Genomic DNA, 21,749 nt, shown 5'->3' on the forward strand with positions numbered 1-21,749 from the left:
GAATTTTTTGGATTTTTATTATTTTTTAGAATTTTTATCATTTTTTGATTTTTTATTATTTTTTAGAATTTTTTGGATTTTTTATCATTTTTTAGAATTTTTTGGATTTTTTTATCATTTTTTTGATTTTTTATTATTTTTTAGAATTTTTTAGATTTTTTATTATTTTTTTGATTTTTTAGAATTTTTTGGATTTTTATCATTTTTTATTTTTTTATATTTTTTTGATTTTTTTAGAATTTTTGGATTTTTTCTTATTTTTTGATTTTTTATTATTTTTTTTGATTTTTTAGAATTTTTTGGATTTTTATTTTTATTTTTTATTTTTTAGAATTTTTTTTATTTTTCTGATTTTTTGGAAAATTTTTATTATTTTTAAATTTTTATTATCTTTAAAATTTTTATTATTTGTGAAGCCAACATGTACGAACACTCGAATGGGATGAAAAATCTGCCTGTGATGCTCTTTTTGAGTTATCCATGTATCGTGCGTAATACCCATCATAACCCACGAATTATTTTAAATAGATATCATATAACCCATCCTGACTCATCCTTAGTTATTTCTTAACCCATCCTAACCCATTCTCATTTTTAAAATGACCCAAAATAACCTAAAAAACCCAAATGGGTTTTATTTGCCAGGCCTATTTAGAAGATGAAAGTACCGGTTATATATTGCCAAACTAAGTTCTTATTGAAATTGGTAATGCAGTAGCTCTTTCATAATTTCATTCCTCTTTTTTTTTTTAATTTTGATATTAACTTATTATTTTTATCTGTTCTATTTCTAAAGCAAAGCAAATGCCGGTGACAACTGGAAAATTGCGACACTTATTGAAATCGAGACACCCCTATATTGAGCGAAATCTTGGTTCATTCGTTGGCATCTTTAAGCATTCCATGCAGAATGGCGCTGCATTTGTACCTGTTGCCAAGAAAATTGTTGAAGATGATTATTTAACTCGCATGAAGATTGTGAAAGAGATTCATGAGCACAATTAAATTTTGAGTTTTTATTCATACGCTTGTTAGTTTATTTGGTTATATGTTTGATCATTAGACTTAGATCGATATTTATTAGACATTTGGAATCTTTGGAAGATTGATTGAACTTTTAATTGAAGCGACTATTTTATGATTTCTACATTTTACAATTTTGTTTTTATTTTTTAATGTAAATAAATGGTAATTGTAATTAATTAAAATTAATATGATAAACTTCAATGGTATTTAATTTGATGTGATTTTTGTGGCAAAAAATATGTGCCACTTAAAGCTCAAAAGTTTGTACTGGCAGATTAAAAAGTGCCACTAAAGCCTAAAAACTTTGTGCGACACATTGAAAGAATGCCACTAAAAGGCTTTAGCGTCAGCGCTTCTTGTGGCACTTTTTTTGTGTGCCGCCCATTCTTACAAGGTTCTTTAGTGGCACTTTCTTGTTTTTCTATGGCACTTTTTGCATGCCACTAGATGGCATTTTTTTTGTAGTGTTGCAGATGCTTTAAATGATTAATTAGATTGTTTTATTATTTTCAATTTTTTAATACAAAGGGTAATTTTATGATTTCACATACTTAACTGAGAAAACTAACCCTCATACACGTCAGGATCATCTGAGAACGAACGTACAAAAGTTTGAGACTATAGCTATAATTTTAGAAATGTAAGGATTATAGGTAAAAACAAAGCAAACCAAAAGGATTATCCAGACATTTTTCTCTGATATATAAGAGTAAATTAGTTTATAGTTAAAAAAAAATTGTATTGGAAGAAAAAAAATCAATGCTAACCCTTTAAGTGTTTGTATATGACACATGAAACATATTAACAAGTTTTTTAAGTATTATATTAACTAAATTTAAAATAAACTGCATAGTCATATATATATTTATTTTACCATGATAACGTTTACGGTTTTTTAATAAACTTTGAACTGGTATGTTTGAAGCATGTGGTTTTCCATCTATAAAGTAAAAAAAGAACATGGCGTCATTTAAAATAATTATCTTACTGAATTAAAAGTCACATGGAATATTTATGCAATTCACTTAATAATTGATAAAAATAAATAATAGTCAAAACGGCATGTCCTTCATTTGAATCCTTGCTTGTTGTCCAGTGGTAGAAAGCTTGGTTGTGGAGATCCAAGCTTATTCTTACTTTTGTCACTTTTGATGAATTAAGGTATTAAAAGATATGCGTTACGTTTTGTGCAAGGTTGTCAGTTTGAATCCCGAGCTTACCCGGGTTTTCATCCCACTGTGTGTTACGTTAAAGAGTTCTGCTCTTATGGTGGCACAACGACTATCAAGTGGCAGACGACGATATGGTTTCCCAGGGGAACGCCCAAGCCAAACTCTGAAGCCAACGTAGACTCGGTTAAGACAACATAGTATGGCTTGAGTGGGGCAAAGGGGTTCTCCAATTTGGGGAGTACGGTGACCAAACACAAAAACGTCGTCGTTCCAAAAAAATATCCCCCCTTTTGCATCAATCACAAATCGAATCCCCGCTCGCCTCCTTTTCATGCACTGACCACAAATTCTCTATCACGATCACCTGATATAGCTCTTACTTAGGTGTTGTTTGTGATGCAAGGCATATCTTTTATTTATTTAAAATTCAAATTTCCGGTTTTATCTTTTTACTTGTTTAGTATAAGTAGGGTATTTAGGTTTTATTGTTTTCAGTTTTTGATTGAATTTTAATAGAAAAGAACGTTGTTCTTGAACCTATTAGTTCGTTATAAGACTTTGATTAACGAAGTGATCTTGAGCCATTTGATTGCGAGAGAAACTGCATCAATTTGTTTTTTAAAAGGTAAAATGTTCTGCGGACCACATCTGCAGACATCTGTAGAAGAAAAGGTGCACCAAACCTCTGTAGTCTGCAAAAAGAAGCTTGTTTGTTTTTTAACGTACGTAGACTTTTAAAATAACCTGGTGGTGGTGTACGGACAGTGGTGGTGGGTGATTGTGGTGGTGGATGATTGTCACACCCGACACGCAGCGAATATAGTACGAGGCATGATAGATTGCTCATAGCTCTTGACACTAATATATATATTTGAATATTTAAATCATCAATATTAAATTGTCACACAATCAAGAATTCATGACAAATTCAAATACAATAATCTCAAAATAAAATCATAACATAAGTTCCATTTCATTATTCTAAGGCATATCCTATGTGTCTTCACCTCAATCATCAACCGCGTGTACATGTATTATGTCTAAAATATATTTGCGTCAACAATAAGTTTGTAAATAGATCTTAGTTTTTAAGTGATGTAAAAATAGTTTAGTTAAGTTATTTTATAATAATAATAATAAACATGCAACTTTAAGTATATAAGTGACATCAAACATTAATTCAACAATTTATGAATAGTGCCTGCTAGTTGCGTGGCACTTGTATATTTTTTTGTTGTCACGTTTAAAGATGTTAAATAGTAAAATATAAAAACTAAATAAAAAAATAAAGTGAAAAACAAATTTTAAGGAAAAATTTTATGAACATAGAAAAGTTATAAATTTTACATTTTTTTAAAACATGTAAAAGAATTGTTATAAACATAGAAATGTTATACTTTTATAAATGTTTTTGAAAAAATGTAAAAATAAGTAAACAAAAAACAAATAATGTTATAATTTTACAAAAAAATGTTCGAAAATAATGTAAATAACTAAAAAACAAAAATGTTTTAAACATAACATTTCTATAATTTCTTTTAAAAAATGTATAAAAAGTAAAAAAAAAAAAAAAAAACTATGTTTTAATAATTGTTATAACCTTACAATTCTTTTTTTTTTTTTTGAAAAAAACATAAAGTAGAAAACAAAAAATATTTAAAATTAGAGGAGTTAATTATGTTCACTTAAAAAGTTAGAGCAATTATTATACATTATACATATTATACATATTAATTTAAATTAATTTAAATTTAAATTTAAATTTAAATTTAAATTTAAACTTGTGATGAATAGTAAAATAAAATTTTTTTGTTATTATATTCTTTCTTTTAATTTTCGATTTTACATATATTAAATTAAATTATAAACGTTTTTAATTAATTTAATTATATTATTATACATATTAATTTGAACTTTTGATGAATAGTAAAATAAAAAATTTATGTTATTATATTCTTCTTTTAATTTCGAATTTTACATATATTAAATTATATACGTTTTAATTAATTTAATTCTTATTTAATTTGACCTTTTATCTTATAACTCACGTTCATTATTCTTTCTAGCTAAATATATGATTGTATTTAATTTATTTTATCGACGTGTTTGTATAAATATTGTTGAGAAAAAGAGTTTTATTTAACATAGTTTATTGGTGAACTGAACTGATACCCGCATCGGTTCTGCTATTGTTTTGTTATTATCAGATCCAATATCGATATTCTTTTTTTATTCTCTATCGACATCGTTACCGCTGTTGTTATTATCGGAACTAGTAACGATATTCGTTTTTTTCTTTTCAATGTAAAACACATTTATTTGTGCATATTATTGACTTTTAACTGAAAGTCGGTACAGTAGTGATAGTGTTACGAACCAAACCAGTAACGGGCGAATTCCCACCCCATCGCGCACAAAATATATAAATTTCGAACCCTAATGAATAGTAACATCAGTTTTTAAGATATTATATAAAAAAATTATGTTCCAGTTTCACCCATTATACCTTAAACAATATACGATTCTAACCCATTTTGTTTTTATTTAATTTGATTTTTCCTCCAATAACTTGCGTTCATTATCTTTTTATTTTAAAAAATGACTACACGATTATGTTTAATATATTTTTCTCGGTGTTCATGTATGAACTTTGTTGAAAAAAAAAACATGACTTTAAACCAAGTGTCAGTATCATATAGATACCATCAGGAAACCAACTGATACTGAGTGGCGGAGCCATAAATTTTTTCTTATGGTGTCATTTTTTTATGGTTACCCCGGTTTATAGTAACCCGGAGTAAAACTTCTTGGATCGGTTCGGATCTAGTCAGGTCAAATCACATAATAAAAGCAAATATCACAGTAAAAGTACAATGTTATTGAATAAAAACACATAATAAAATTACAAAGTCATTTGAAATATATAAAAAAAATGCATTTAATAGTTGTCATGTACGCATTTTCATGTTTTGAAAACAATTCATAATGTTTTCAATGGCAACTTGCGAAAAAAAACTCCCTCTTTTTCATTATAACAAACAAATGCACGCATCATTCAAATGATCATCAAACATCCTGTTAGGTTAAACAATTGAAACAAAACCAATAGACATGAGGCTATAATGCATACTCGATTAGAAAAAAAATAAAAATTAAGCATGGACCTTTAATGATTTAAAGTATACTAATTAAATTCAAGTAACGGGGATTAATTTTTGAAATATAAATTTGTTTATTATGTAATTCTTTTAGAAGAAAACAAAACAATGGTGTCGTTTGTAAAAAGACAACGGTGTCGCTCGTAAAAAAACGATGGTGTCGCTCGAATTTTTCCTATTATACGTTGTATTTGCTACACAAAATTCAATGGTGTCGGACGACACCGTTGTTCAAAGTGTGGCTCCGCCACTAGTGATACTGGTCGATTTCCCGCCGCATCACACGAGGAAATATTGCTAGTTAATTATTTAAAACTTGAGAGCTAATTGTGACCACCATCACATTTTCCAATCACATAATGTGACCACGCCACTTGTGGTGGTGTTTCACCATGGTCATCACACTCCTCCGTCACACAACGCCCCTTTCACCTTAAGAAAATCAGAAACCTATCTCAAAAAATAAATCTTAAAACACAAAATGGAAAGCTCAACTGAACTTAAAAAACTAACACAAATCTTAAATAGGGCCCCCAATTTGAAGGAAGGAGCATCTTTGATTTAATAGATAACTGATGCGTACCTCATCCACATATATATTTACTCATGAGACACCATGTACAAAAATGAAATGTGTGTTATGGCAGTTGCTAGAATCATGCATATTAGTTACTTGTTTTATTTATTTATCTTACTGCATAGTGGGTTAGTGACTTAGTAGAAGTAGTGGGTTGGATGGTTACAATTGTTAAGTCTTATTTAAACGAGTTTGTATCTCCATTTTATTTTAGGAATGAAAATTATAGAGAGTTATCTCAAAGTCTATTTCTTACTATTTTCTTTTGAGATTGATCCACTCAACGGATTATCTATCAACCGATTGGTTCTTATCAATAACATTGCGGGCAATGAGTATTAAACGGTGTACGCCACAACCACTAGACGTTTCCCACTAACTAGCTCTACGGTCAACATAAAGGAGGTGAATCATACCACTAGACGTTTCCCACTAACTAGCTCTACGGTCAACATAAAGGAGGTAAATCATGTCTCAGAGTAAATTGTAAATCGGGTGGTAAGGAATAAATCATAAATCAGGTGGCGCCATCCTCACTATTAGAACACATTCGGTCAAAACCGAATCTCCTACCAAAGAAGTTTCAAATTCAAATTAATTCTATTGTTGTAACTTACCAATTAATTGGTCAAGATCCTAGCTTTAATTCTATTATTGTAACTTACCAATTAATTGGTCAAGATCTGTTTAGTTCCCTAATTTTAGCTCATTAGTTCCTAGTTTATAGCTACAATCTTGTATATATGTAATCCTTTAGTCATTGAGAAATAACGTGGTTGATCAATTTCTTATATGGTATGAGAGCACTTATCTCCACCGAGAAGCTCTTGATCCTGCAACCATCATTTCTTTAGCCAACACTCCTAAACAAGTCTACCATTAGCAATGACTTCTCCTCCATTCCCACTTCAACATCCCGACCCTTCTCTTCTTCCGTAGATTTCAAAATCTCCTTTCTTCTTTCTATATTCAAGTAATATCTTTTACAATCACAATATTACTCCTCTCCACCACCCTTTGTCACCTACAATCCATTTTCCATCCATCTTCTTCTAAAATAAAAAATAAAACCTTCGACCCACATCACCATTAGACATGGTTATTTCTTCAAACACAACTTCTCCGTCAATATCAGTTAGGTTTTGCAAAACCTATAATCCTATCACTACCACAACTATCATTCTCTCCTCAAACTCCACCACACTCTGTTACCTACAATCCATTTTCCATCCATCTTCTCCTAAATAAATAAATAAATAAATAAAACTTTCGACCTACATCACCATTAGACATGATTACTTCTTTAAACACAACTTCTTCATCTATATCAGTTAGGTTTTGCAAAACCTATAATCCTATCACTGTCGCAACCATCATTCTTCAGATGAAAGTCGCCTTTGATCTTCTATCTTTTATTGCATTCACCCTACAAAAAAAATCACAAAATATATCTTCTTTTGCTTCATCTACTTCATCTCTTCAACTTCATCAACTTCTTCTCTTTCTTAAATACTACGACAACGGTTTCAACTTCTCACCTTCAAGATTGGTCTCCTCTCACGAACGTCCATCTTGCGGGGGCATATTAGAACACATTCAGTCAAAACCGAATCTCCTACCAAAGAAGTTTCAAATTCAAACTAATTCTATTGTTGTGACTTACCAATTAATTGGTCAAGATCCTAGCTTTAATTTTATTATTGTAACTTACCAATTAATTGATCAAGATCTGTTTAGTTCCCTAATTTTAGCTCATTAGTTCCTAGTTTATAGCTACAATCTTGTATATTTGTAATCCTTTAGTCATTGAGAAATAACATGGTTGATCAATTTCTTATACTCACCACCAGAGAACTATCGTGGAGACTGCAATGTGTATTAGGTTGCCGCATGAAAAGTCAGAGATCAAACTCAGAACCCTCGAAGAATGGCATGCTTTCCCATAGTCATTATTTTTAAATCATCCCAGAATATTACAATTTAATCACTAATTAATAATTAATAATGATAACAATAACAATAACAATAACAGTAGTAACAGTAATAATATATCATCCTCAAATTAATCATACACATAATTTTAATCACAAATAGCTGCATTTTTAAACACGATTTACTGCTGATTGCTATTAAACACTGAAGCGCTTGTGCCAGATCTTGTTTTTAGTTCCAGCCGACGACTCATATGGTTCAGCTATAATAAAGTCGCCAATATAGGTGACAGGATTCAGAAGTAAAGACGGCAAAATGAGTAGTTTGGGTAATGGGTCAAAACTAGTTTAACTCTAGACAGATAACATTTTAGTACGGGTCAAAACTGGTAATGCTGACCCACAAACAATTTATTACAAAAGCTATATTTTGACAATGATAATCTATTTTATTTTGAACAAAAGAACTGTTGGATTTCTGAATTTAGGGTTTTGAATATCGAAACGATCTTGTGTTCATTAAAATGAATTGGTGCCTCATCCGGTTACAAATAATGAATATATATACATATACATAATACGGCAATAACTGCCATTTTATAAAAATAAATAGATAGATAAATATAAATAACTATATAAATATGATCTAGCCTTATAATTATTTGTCTAACACCCTCCCGTAAGCTTGATCATATCAGATTCATATGCAGCAATTCTTTTATTCGAGTGAAGTCCTTGGGCTGGAGAGCTTTCGTCATGATGTCTGCCAATTGTTCTTTTGTAGTGCAGAACAATACTTCAACTTCTCCTTTCTTTATTAGATCTCTAATGAAGTGATATTTGACTCTTATGTGTTTGCTTTTACCATGATATACCGGGTCTTTAGCAAGACATATGGTTGATTTGTTATCACAAAATATAGGAATAGGATACTCTTTCTTGCCCAGCAGATCATTTAGAATTCCTTTAATCCATAAAGCTTGACACCCAGCTAGAGAGAGGGCCATGTACTCAGCTTCGGTTGAAGACAATGCAACTACCTTCTGTTTCTTCGATTGCCATGATATGGGTCCGGTTCCTAGATGAAATATATATCCTGAAGTGCTCTTGCTATCATCTATATTACCTGCATAGTCACTGTCACTGAACCCTGTTAAATATTTCTTTCCCCCTTTTGAATACGTAACTCCTTGTTCTTGGGTCCCCTTGATGTATTTTAGTATGCGTTTAGCTGCTTCCCAGTGACTTTTCTTTGGGCATTCCATGAACCTACTTATCTTACTTACTGCGAACATGATGTCTGGCCTTGTATTTGTCAGATACATCAGGCTCCCCACTAAACTACGATATAACCCTTCGTCTACAAATTCTTCTGGATCCTCTTTAGATAGCTTTAAACCATATTCCATTGGTGTTGATACCGTGTTAGAATGAGTCATTCTGTATTTTACTAAAAGATTTTTCATATACTTCCTTTGAGACAGGGTGATGTTTCCCTTCTCATAAGTGACCTCCATGCCTAGAAAATAATGCAACCGACCCATATCTGTCATTTCGAACGCTTCTTTCATTGATTCTTTAAAATCTGAAATTAGTTTCTCTGAACTACTTGCTATTATTAGATCATCCACATACAGACAAATGACAATCTTTCCATCATTTGTATCCTTGATATATAGTGTATGCTCGTAGATGCATTTTCTAAATTTGTTTTGAATGAAATATGCGTCTATCCGACTATACCACGCTCTTGGAGCTTGTTTTAAACCATACAAAGCTCGTTTTAGAAAACATACCTTGTTCTCTTCTCCTTCCTTTACATACCCTTGAGGTTGTTCTATATATACCCGTTCTTCTAAGTTACCATTTAAAAACGCTGTTTTTACATCCATTTGGTGGAGGTGCCAACCATATTCTGCAGCAAGGGCTAAAACTAACCGAACTGTCTCGAATCTGATTACTGGTGCAAAGACTTCCTGGTAATCTATGCCATACTTCTGTTTATATCCTTTTACAACTAATCTGGCCTTGTACTTATCTACATTACCCTTTTCATCAAATTTCGTTTTGTAAATCCATTTGACTCCAATCGGCTTTTGTTGTGATGGAGGATCTACAAGTTCCCATGTGTGATTTTTATGAATGGATTCTATCTCGTTATCCATTGCTTCTAACCATTTTGGATCTTGACTTGCTTCTTCATAAGATGTGGGATCCGAACTAGTGAAAAGAACAAAATTGACCACTTGATTCTCTCGATATTTCTGTCTAACTTCAGCTTCTGTCAGTGCTTTCGTTCTTCGATAAACATTATTAACAGTTTTTGTACGAATAACTTCATTCTCTGAATCTGATGTTGACGAACTATCTCCATGATCTGCTGATGCAACTGTGGTCTCGTTCTCAGGAAGCATCTCTTCATTTTCTGCTGCTGATAAGTTGTTATGTTCAGGGATATCACCAGCTGTTGATAACTCGTTTTCAGGAGGTATCTCTTCATTCTCTTGTGTCACATTTGGTTCTGTCTGTATTTGTGTCAAAGCCTCATTATCATCCGGTATTATGACTGGAGTCTTGGAGCTCTCTAATGGCAGAACCCATTGTTTATCTTCATCAAACACTACATCACGACTGATAATGATTTTGTTTGTTTGAGGATTGTATAACTTGTAACCCTTACTATGTTCGCTATACCCAACGAACACAGCCCTTTCAGTTTTTTCATTTAACTTATCTCGATGTTGCTTTGGAACATGGACATAGGCTAAGCAGCCAAAAATCTTTAGATGCTCTACATTTGGTTTAACTCCATACCAGGCTTCATAGGGAGTTACATTGGGCCGGGTTTTGGTGATGGTTCGGTTCAGTATGTATGTTGCACAAGCTATTGCTTCTGCCCAGTAGTTATTCGGTAAACGTTTAATATTCATCATACTTCTACTTAACTCCATCAACGTCCTATTTTTCCTTTCTGCCACTCCGTTCTGCTGAGGCGTGTAACTATTTGTAAGTTGGTGACGTATACCATTTTCTTTTAGATAGTCTTGGAATATCTTGCTGCAGTATTCACCCCCGCGATCCGTTCTTAAAGTTTTGATCAAGTGTTCTGACTGTCTTTCATTCAAGGCCTTAAAGGTTTTAAAGAAATTCAACGCTTCTGATTTGAACTTGAGAAAGTATACCCAAGTTTTCCTTGAATAATCATCGATGAATGTAATGAAATATCTGCATCCTCCTATTGATTCAGTCCTCATAGGTCCGCAAATGTCAGAGTGAATTAGTTGTAAGGGCTTACTAGCTTGCCATGTATTTTTCTTTTGAAAAGATTTTCTTGACTGTTTACCCGAAACACAACCCTCACATACATCTCCATCCTTCGTTATCTTCGGCAATCCAAGTACCAGACCTTTGGTCTCCATTTTGATTAACGCATCCATATTGACATGTCCATATCTCCTGTGCCAGAGTGAAGACACTTCCTTCATGGTCATGGTCATTGCAAGATGTAAGTCATTAACTGGCCGAAGAGGAAACATCTTATTACTTGTCATGTTAATGTTCCCAACGATTTCATCGTTTACATCTTTGATTATGCAATGATTTTCTTTGAACAAAACTGCATATCCTTTTTCGATGAGTTGCCCTACGCTTAAAAGATTATGCTTTAAGCCCTTTACATAGAATACCTTTGGTATTTTCCGAATTTTATCTTTGATTGTAATTGATACTTCGCCGCATCCTTGTACTTCCAGTCGTTTGTCATCCCCAGTTCTTACTTCTTTCTTTATCGATTCATCTAAGTTGATGAAGAGTTCTCTGTTTCCCGTCATGTGGTTACTACAACCACTGTCCAAATACCAACAATCATCCTTGATTGTTTCCTCCATATTGAAGATCATGAACATTGTGTCTTCATGTTCATTACTTTCTTCATCTCTATGAATTAAAACATTGTCAGTTTTTTCATAATCATCCTTTCGATGACAAAACTTGGCCGTGTGACCCATCTTCTGACAATTATAACATCTAACTGTGCTCCAATTTCGACCCTTACTCTTTCCGCGTCCCTTTGTTTCATTCCGTGATGAATTATAGCGGTCTTGACTGGAATTTTGCATTTGAAATGCATGTTCAGTGGGTGTATCTTCATAGCGTTTCAATCTCAATTCATGAGATTGTAGAATACCCATTAATTCCTCAGTCGAAATATTTTCTAAATTTTTTGTTTTTTCCACAGTTATTACCACAGATTCATAGTTCCGAGTTAAACTTCGTAGAATTTTTTCTACAATTCTCTGTTCACTAATCGATTCTTCGTTCATCCTTAATTGATTAACTATAAGAATCGTTCGATTAAAATAATCTTCTATAGATTCCCCTTCCCTCATTTTTAACGAATCAAATTCACATCGAAGAGATTGAAGTTTAATTGTCTTTACCCGATTTTCTCCACGATATGATTTGTGTAGAATGTTCCACGCCTCTTTTGATGATGTTGCCAGCGCAATCCTCTCGAATATGGTTTCACTTACGGATTGAAATAAGATATATAATGCACGTTTATCCTTTTTGACTGCATCTCTGTGCGTTGATATCGCTTCTTCCGTTGGATTAGTGCCTAATTCACGAATTCCTTCATTAACTACATTCCACAGTTCTTGAGATTCAAGTAAAACTTTCACTTGAATATGCCAGTGATAATAGTTTTGCCCTGTGAATTTTGGAAGTTGAGTTTGAATTCCTTGTCCCTGATTCATGTTTCGAGAATTTGATGATTTCTTGAATTTGGTCTATATGGCTCTGATACCACTTTGTTGGATTTCTGAATTTAGGGTTTTGAATATCGAAACGATTTTGTGTTCATTAAAATGAATTGGTGCCTCATCCGGTTACAAATAATGAATATATATACATATACATAATACGGCAATAACTGCCATTTTATAAAAATAAATAGATAGATAAATATAAATAACTATATAAATATGATCTAGCCTTATAATTATTTGTCTAACAAGAACACCATTTTAGGATATTACAGGCACTGTAAATGCACTTAACTTTTGAACTATTTGACCCGTTCCGATTTTTTTTACTTATCGACCTGTTCATAATGAAACGGGTTCTTTCAAGTTAAAGGACCTCCACTATACGTAAAGAGGGCTTCTCTGTTCATTATTCCCATTACTTTCCCATCCATAACTTTCTAATGTGGATGCAGACTCGGCATTCGGATTGAAACCTGCCAATTCCATGATATTTTCAATCTCTTTCACAACCTCACTCATTTTTGGTCTCTGGTTTCCTGTTTCTTCCACGCACCTCAATGCAACATCAATAAATCTCTCTAACCCTTGTAGCTGAGTGCTCAACCCAATGGCCGGGTCAAGAAGCTCACGGAGGTTACGGTCCATTGACTCCTTTACCACCCTCACAATGTGCTTACCTTTATGAACCGGATTTCTAGCTGTTATCAGCTCCAACATCACTACTCCAAAACTATAAACATCACTTTTTTCGGTCAGTTGTTGGGTCATGTAGTATTCGGGATCAATGTAGCCCTGTAACCATTAGAAACATTTTAGACCTTATTGAATCTTTAGGGTCAAAAACGAAAATGGGTATGGAAGAAACTTGACTAACCAACGTCCCTTTGACACAAGTGGTAACATGTGTACGGTCAGCATCACGGAGCGGTTTGGAAAGACCGAAATCCGAAACTTTGGCATTTAAGTGACCATCAAGTAAGATATTAGTTGACTTGACATCCCTGTGTATGATGGGAGGATCAGCATGATCATGTAGATACTGCAAACCGCGTGCTGCTCCAAGGATTATTTGAAGTCTTCGAATCCAATCCAACCTAATACCGGACCTCCCTGAAAGGCTATCCTTGAGAGAACCATTTACAATGTACTCATAGACCAGCATCTGCTCACCTTCATCGAAACAAAAACCGACAAGACTAACAAGATTCTTGTGATGAACCCTTGAAAGAAGCTCAATCTCTGTTTTGAATTCAGTTCCAACCTTTGTCGGTCTACCTTTAGCTCTTTTAATGGCAACAAATTGCCCATTTGGAAGAGTCCCTCTGTAGACCTACACATTGTTAGCAAAAACTTTTACCAACTTCGGTCCACCAAGCGGTTATAGAAACAGACACGGTTGCAAATTTACTGAAACTAACCATCCCATAACCACCAGAACCTATATTGGTTGTTGTAAAATTATTTGTGCATGTGTTAAGCTCTTCAAATGGGAAATATGTTATCCCTTTCAGTTCAGGACAACCATCACTGCCTTTATCAGGGTCCCAAGAAGCTGCAAAAATAAAATTATTAGCAGGTTGAACAAGTTTTTCTTTTACTTTTTCTTGTTGATATGAAAATATTTATTATTTTTGCTGACTTACCGAAAGGACTGTTCATCTTGGTAGATCTTTTAGCTCTTCGTTTATGATGGTAAGCATGAAGTCCAACAATGAATAGTAATAGCAATATAACACAAACACCTGCTGATCCTCCAATGATAACTCCTGTGCTAACTGATTTGGCTTTTCCTTTCGACACGTCTGTAAATTGTAACACACACATGCACATCGTTAACAATATCAATGTGACAACCGGCAAAATTTCAGGTTGATCCGTACATCCTAATCTTGTTTATGTATTAATTACGTGCAATTAGACTTAATTAATGTTAATTATGTCCATAAAGTCAAGCATGATCGGGGTAAATGCGTGGGATTGTCAAGCTGAAATTTTTCCAATATGCTGAGAACATTAAATCAATGGCATTATTATGTGTTTGGAGTGAAAAATAGATAAAAACATAATACGACCGGGCAGTGGCGGACTTAATGTATCCCAAGCCGTAGCACGGGCTACGGCTCAACTTTTTATCGGCAATGTAAATTTTTTTTTCGGTTTTTATACCAAAGATACCTCTGAACAACTACGAGGACACCCCTAAAAAAAGTCTGTAAGCCCAAATGAATTGAAAATAATAAGTCCAATTGCCCAATATGTTAGCCCAAATTAATTGAAGATTGTAAATAATAAGCCCAATTGCTCAATATGTTAGCCCAAAATAATAAAATAAGCCCTGAAGTTTTAATGCACGGCAAGGATACCAAACGTCAATCATCTTTCTCAATTCTCATAAAGGACGATTTTTGTAATTTACTCTTTATTTATTGTCGTTTTTTTTTTTAATATTGTATGATTGCATGGTAAAAACTTTTTCGGGATACCCCTGATTTAATGGGCTAGTTCCGCCACTGTGTACATCACTTAGAATATAAAGATTATCTTGAAGCCAAATATGCATTGAGAAATGGGTTAATTGCATAGAAAGTAATTACCTGAAAAGAAATTATAGGTGTTGCCAATAAAAGAGTATGGTCCAAAACTGGATGGAGGTCTATATGTTTGGCTGCTAAACGCAAATCCTATCTGAGAAAGTCCCGACCTATTGAAACGTTCATCACCAGATGGGAAAATCTCTAGGTTTATCACCAAGTAATCCGAATTCATGGTGGGGTTACTTAGTGAAACTGAGTCGACTGGGAGTTGATTATGTTTAAGGTAAACCATCATGGAACTCTGAATGGATGTAAAGATAGAGGAATTTCCGAGATCAGAAAAGGAAGTAGCCTTGAACGTTAAAGTTCCAGTATATGGATAGGAGCATTTACAATTCGGACTTGACGTTTGATCCAAACTGCAGGTAGCAGCAGGAATACAATTGTTTGGGGGTGTTGAATATGAGGAGTTTGATTCTTTGGGATCATCACAATATGTCGGCGTTGCTTTTAATCTGTTACAAACTGGATTATTGATGAGGCTGAAAAAAGAATAAAAATGCATTACTAGTGAGTGCAGTCAAAATGTATTCAAATGCACAAAACCTCATAAATGTTTGTATTTCAAGAAGTATATTACCATTGTTAAAATATGATTATAAAATCATATTTAAAACACTATTTATTTGGAAAAGAAAAGGATATATAGTGGTTTCCATCAAGAAAAGCATACATGAGATCAGGTTGATCAGCAGAGTGTATTCTTTGTGTGAAGGCTGAAATTGAGTTATTGCTCACATCGATAAGCCTAAGACTTTCACTATAAGATTCTCCAAAATCGAGGGTACCATCAAGCTGGTTGTTTCTTAGTACCCTGCAATAAAAGTTGAAAGTTATTTAGAATTAAAGCAGGAAAATAGAAAATGAAATTGCCATATACTTGTAAGGCACAACGTAAGATTAAGATGATGTCCTCACACAGTCTCTATCTGTGGAATGTGAAACAAGTCAACAGGCACCTCTCCTTGAAGCCCGGTATCATGCATCATCCTGATATTGCATATTTATTCAACAGTCAGTGTGATCGATCATATTGTCGTTTGTTCATTACTTTGATATATTGCCAATTTCTTGTAGAGGTTTGTCCAACTACATAGTACATACTTATTTTACATTTCATATACGTAATATTTGAAGTTTTATATGATCTTGTTTTGCCATGAAAAGAACTGTAAGACTAAGGAACATGTAAGATAAGGTAGAAGGAAAGAAATGTACAAAGTTGTAAGAGACTGCAAGGATGAAAACCATGGAGGAATCTCTGACGGTTCGAAAGAATTATTGCTAATATCCCTGAAACGACGTTTTGCAGAACAATTACTTGGTTGCCACAGGCCCATATTTACAAGTTTAGTGATGAAACTAAGAAATAGAAGCAGCATTGGTCACTTACAAATAGTTTAAGAATGTCATGCTAGTTAGATTGGGCAACGGACCATCCAATTTGTTGTTCGATAGGTACCTAAAAAAATAAGTCAACAAATTTCTTGGTGAGTAGAGTATATGCAAGTTCCCCACAACAATAGTTAAACATGAGGTTTTTTTTTTTTTCGTGTTACATGTTGTCCAACTTACAGCTGTTTGAGCAATTTAAGATTGTTGATGCTTGATGGGATCTTTCCACTTAATAAATTCCTGTCTAATCGCCTGTTTCATACACCAAAAATTAAAGTTATAAACTACTAGAGATCACAATAGTTTCTTAAGCGTATGCAATGGCTAAAGATACTCACAACACCTCGAGCTTCTGAGCCAGCCATAGTGTCGACGGAATAGTGCCTGTTAACTGATTATCTTCAAATAGCCTGGTCAATTAACTTATATGTTATATCAATTCACGATATATGTATCACACAGTCAGATCTGAAACCCACTACAAAATTAGGTTTGCAAGAACATACACATGTATAAGAGTCATTTTTGAGTTGAGAGCTGAGGCGGTATTTCACCTGAGAGCCTGTTCTTTCCAAAGTGACTGTTAACAAGTGCAAAAGAGAAGTAGAGAATCATATGTTAATATTCTTTTTGTTTATACACATCCAGATACGAGGAGTATATTTACACATACAAGTGCCTTGTATTAAACAGTAAGTCAAGGCCCGGGGTGGCTTCATCGGAAACTGGTATGGATCCGCTAAGCTTGTTATCAGCTAAATCCAACACAAAAAGTTTAGACAGATTCCCGATTGACGGTGGAATAGGTCCAGCGAAGCCATTACAATTCAAAGACCTGCAAAACGATTACTGAAAGTCAGAAATAGAAACTAGCTGGGACAGTCGTATATAATCAAAATACTTACAAGGAAATTAGCTGGGATAGAGATCCTAGTGTCGGTGGAAGTGGGCCGTTGAAACTACAACCAATCAAGTGTCTGAAAAGTATTTTCAATATAAAATCATATATATTACCAGTGGCGAAGCTTGACCCGGGGGGGGGGGGGGGGGCGAAAACGTATACACCCAAAAATTTCTATAGAACCGGGGGGTCGAAAACGTATATACCCAAAAAAATTTGTATACGAAAACAACATATATAACACTACTGAGCGAAAAGTTCAGGGTGTCGGGCGGGCGCCCCTCCCCGCCCCTTCTATACTTCGGCCCTGTATGTTACCCAAAAAGGTCGTAAACAATAACACAGCAATATAAACGTCCTTACAGATGTAATAACTTCTTTAATTTCCCAATTTCTTGAGTAAGAGATCCTTTCAGACCCTTATTGTAAGACAGATCCCTACACGTAAAAACAATTCTCAAATTCAAAATTTATGTATTTTCATGGGCTAATTGCATAAAAAGGTACCAGCGTTGGTCTGGTTTCTATTTCCAGTAACCAACTTCCGAAATTTCTGCCGCAAAAAGATGACTTCTGAGTTCTGACCATGTTGACATCTTTTGAGTTGTACTGAGAACCAGTTATCTTATTACGGGATTACCTTAACATCCATTGTTTTATTCACTTTGATGGTTTTTTGTAGCCTAGAATATGTTGGTTACCAAAAATAGAAATCAGAATAATATTAGTTACCTTTTATGTGGCTAGCCCTAGTTTCAACTTAGTAACAGTGTTTTCAGACCCAGACGGGTAAGAAGACCGGTTCGACGTCCGTCTGGTTCTGAAAACATTGCTTAGTAATCTAAGAAACATAACAAACAACTATGGCAAGAAGATACAGACAAGAAAAGGGTTTGTGAGACATACAACACTTGCAATTCAGATAATTGTCCAATGTCTCCAGAAAGCTCACCCGTTAAATTGATGTTTAGTAAGGTTCTGAAATGAAGGGGTTAAGGGTGCATATGAAACAACGAAGTTAGATAGTTTCAGTAATCATCCATATGCATGCGTGTATGTACATATGTGTGTATATATCTATGTACATATAGGATGAGTTCAGCTGAGACCCTTAAATAATTAGGAAACAAATGAGCCACTGTTTAGCCCTTGATCATAAAGCAGACAAAAAGGATAGACTGGTCAAGATTAATGGCGTGGAAGAAACGTTTGTGTCATCTAAGCCATCCCTACGATCCCAAGGCCAAAAAGTGGTTCATTTAGTTCCTAATTATTTAGTGGTTATCATCTGAATCTATCTTTCTCTCTACATATGTGGGAAGGCTTACATAGATGTTACACGTAAATCGTTGCAGGAGATCCCATCCCATTTGTCCCCACATGGGTCGGAGCCAACCCAATTGGGTGGTATATTCTGCCAACTATCCTTGAGAGCTTCCAGATACACAACTGCACCAGAGAATAATGTTATTGTGTCTGGATGAATTTGCAACTAATATAATGTTCTCTCAAAAATATGATAAAGAAAAAGGCAAACTATCATATAAAATTATTTAACATTCCCTTTGTCTGAAACAAATGAACATCAAACATTTGAACAAGGGTGCTTTCCTGAATAACTATAGTTTGATGATTAAATGAAAACGTTGTAGAAGTGTAACTTCGTAAATGCAATAAATCGTGAATAATTCATGCTGAAATCTAGAAGCCAAAACCTTCTTTGAACAGATGGGATACTACTGAATAATAACAAACTTACGATCCTGATTCTGACCGCATGCAAGCAATGCATATATAAGGGGTAGCACAAGTAACAACTCAGTTCTAACATTCATTTCTCAAGGTAGTAGTAGTAGTAGTATATGCAAGCAATGCATATATAAGGGGTAGCACAAGTAACACATCCAGTGGTTCTATCCATTTTACTTTTGAGATTGGGCTCGGAGTCTGACCCTAAAGTGGCGAATCTGTAGCTTACGGGTTTGCCATTGCAGCCTTGCAGTTTGATTTGGTGGTGTTTCTGTATCCGAACTAACTGTAGTCTATCTCAATTTGTCGACCATGGTGTTTAAAACCGTGATACTTGGGCAAGTTTATAACATGTCGGGAAAACTCATGGGACGTGCCAATACCCTGCTAACCAAAGTGTTATTCGTATTTTTTGGATATCGCCTAATTAAGGTTCTTCATTTTAACTATATCATTTTATACACATTCAATTCATGAAGAATCAAGTGGCACAAATGTAATTCAATGGATTCGCTATTTCCTGAGTGGATCATAAGACAAGATATCATTTCCTGCACATTTAATGCTGCAGATTAGTCATTTGACTAGACCGTTAGGGTTAGATGTCCACATTCCTGTTAAATACCAAATAAAATTCAAAGTGGAAACAGTCATCGAATATACATACAGGAATAGGAGAATCTATGATTGATTCTGATAGATGAATACGAAAGGCGTCCTTGGGGGTGTTTGGGTTAGCTTATTTTGGAGCAACTTATGACTTATTGACTTATAAAAGTTAATAAGTTATTTTTTTAGTGTTTGGGTTAGCTTATTTTGAAGGAGTTTGTGTCTTGAGAAGTCATTTCTTGAAAAGTTAGAATTTCTAACTTCTCAATTTTGACTTATATAAGTTAATAAGTCACTTTGAGAAGAAATGCCAAACACCCACCTTATAGGTTTCCCCATTCGTCCGCCATTGTTACTCCCAGAAGCAGCTTCAACGTGAATGATTTATTTTATTTTTATTTTGAATGTTTATGTCAAAATTTAAAAGCTAAAAAAATAAGCTTTCTCGTAGAGGGTTCAAATGTAAGAATAAAAAAATGCTTCATTTTATTTTATTTAATTTTTGTATTTATTGTTATTGTAAGAATATATTAGTTAACTTAGATATATCATTAATTTGTAGTTTTCTTTTTTAATAGTTAACTACATTAAATTTGTAACTTATTTTGTTAAAAAAATATTTTTTGAAAAATAAAAAAATAATAATTTAAAGTGTATGATAAATTACGAGTTGTGTAGGATAAATTTAAATATGTGTAAGATAAATTTCGAAACATGTTAAAGGATGATAGTCTTTATGACTAACTAATTGGTCAATGATAATAATAAATGAGATGAGAGAAAAACTATTTAATGTTTTACATTTGTATTTTCTTCTCAATTGAACATCCCCTTATCTTGTATAATTTTTTATAGCTATGTTTTTAATAATTTTAACTATATGAGTTTAACGTCGGATCTTCCTCATATGAAGTCCATTAAGACATAAACAAATACATTATAGCGACAAGTTATCTTAGCCATTCATGGCTCTATTCAGTCAACGGCGGGTCTTCTTCACGTGAAATTCATTTCCAGGATTTGGAATACGATTGCAAACTTGGAGGATAGGTTGGCCAAATCGGGCCTATCCATGAATAACTTGATTAAAGGAAAGGTGGGGTCGGACGAAAAAAATCGATTGTGGACTGATTGGTGGCTGGACAAGGAACCTTTAAAAAAATAGATTTCCTAATTTGTTTGCTTTGGAAAAAAAAAGTAAGAATGTGATGATTAATGAAGGGGGAGACTAATTGCACACTTGGTGTGTAGATAGTCAGCCCAAAAAGGGCTTTTTTGTCATATATGCACACCTTGCAGTGTCGAGCTGTGGCCAAACCGCGGCGTTTTGGTCCGGTTAACCAAACAAAGACTGACGGATGTTTGACGGGTCTTTTGACCGGACCAAAACGCCGAACTTTGGCCGCGTTTTGGTCCTGTCAACCAGACACCCGATCAGTCTTTTGTCTGGTTGACAGGACCAAAACGTGGCCAGAGCTCGGCGTTTTGGTCCGGTCAAAAGACCCATCAAACACCCGTCAGTCTTTGTCTGGTTGACCGGACCAAAATGCCGCACTTTGTCCACAGCTCGATACTGCAGGGTATGCATATAGGACAAAAAAGCCCTTTTTGGTGTGCATATAGGCATTTGGGTGTGCCAATAGGTACACCCTTAATGAATGTGAAGAAATAGTGAACCAGCTGATTTCGTGGAAATAGAAGTGGAAGTTTGCCTCTATGAATCAAGTGGAAAGGGGGTAATTTGATGAATTGATTAATATGCTCCAAAGGATTTATTTTTCTAATCAAATGGGTCGATGGGAATGGATCAAAGAGGAAGATGGTTTGTTCAAAGTTGCTTCAATGAAACAAATTCTATTCGAAATATC

At 34.0% G+C, this 21,749-nt stretch overlaps 1 long non-coding RNA gene and 1 pseudogene across 1 annotated transcript; one reads left to right on the plus strand and one right to left on the minus strand.

The window, feature by feature from the left end:
• Positions 1–304: 304 nt before the first annotated feature.
• Positions 305–1,023, plus strand: LOC110864157. The gene is made up of 2 exons (XR_002549678.2): positions 305–706; positions 797–1,023. It is a non-coding gene; the product is annotated as an uncharacterized LOC110864157 (long non-coding RNA).
• Positions 1,024–12,896: 11,873 nt separating this feature from the next.
• On the minus strand, positions 12,897–21,469 carry LOC110944998 (annotated as a pseudogene).
• Positions 21,470–21,749: the final 280 nt, after the last annotated feature.

This window comes from Helianthus annuus, chromosome 6 (genome assembly GCF_002127325.2).
Source record: "Helianthus annuus cultivar XRQ/B chromosome 6, HanXRQr2.0-SUNRISE, whole genome shotgun sequence".
In the NCBI taxonomy this organism is placed as follows: Eukaryota; Viridiplantae; Streptophyta; class Magnoliopsida; order Asterales; family Asteraceae; genus Helianthus; species Helianthus annuus.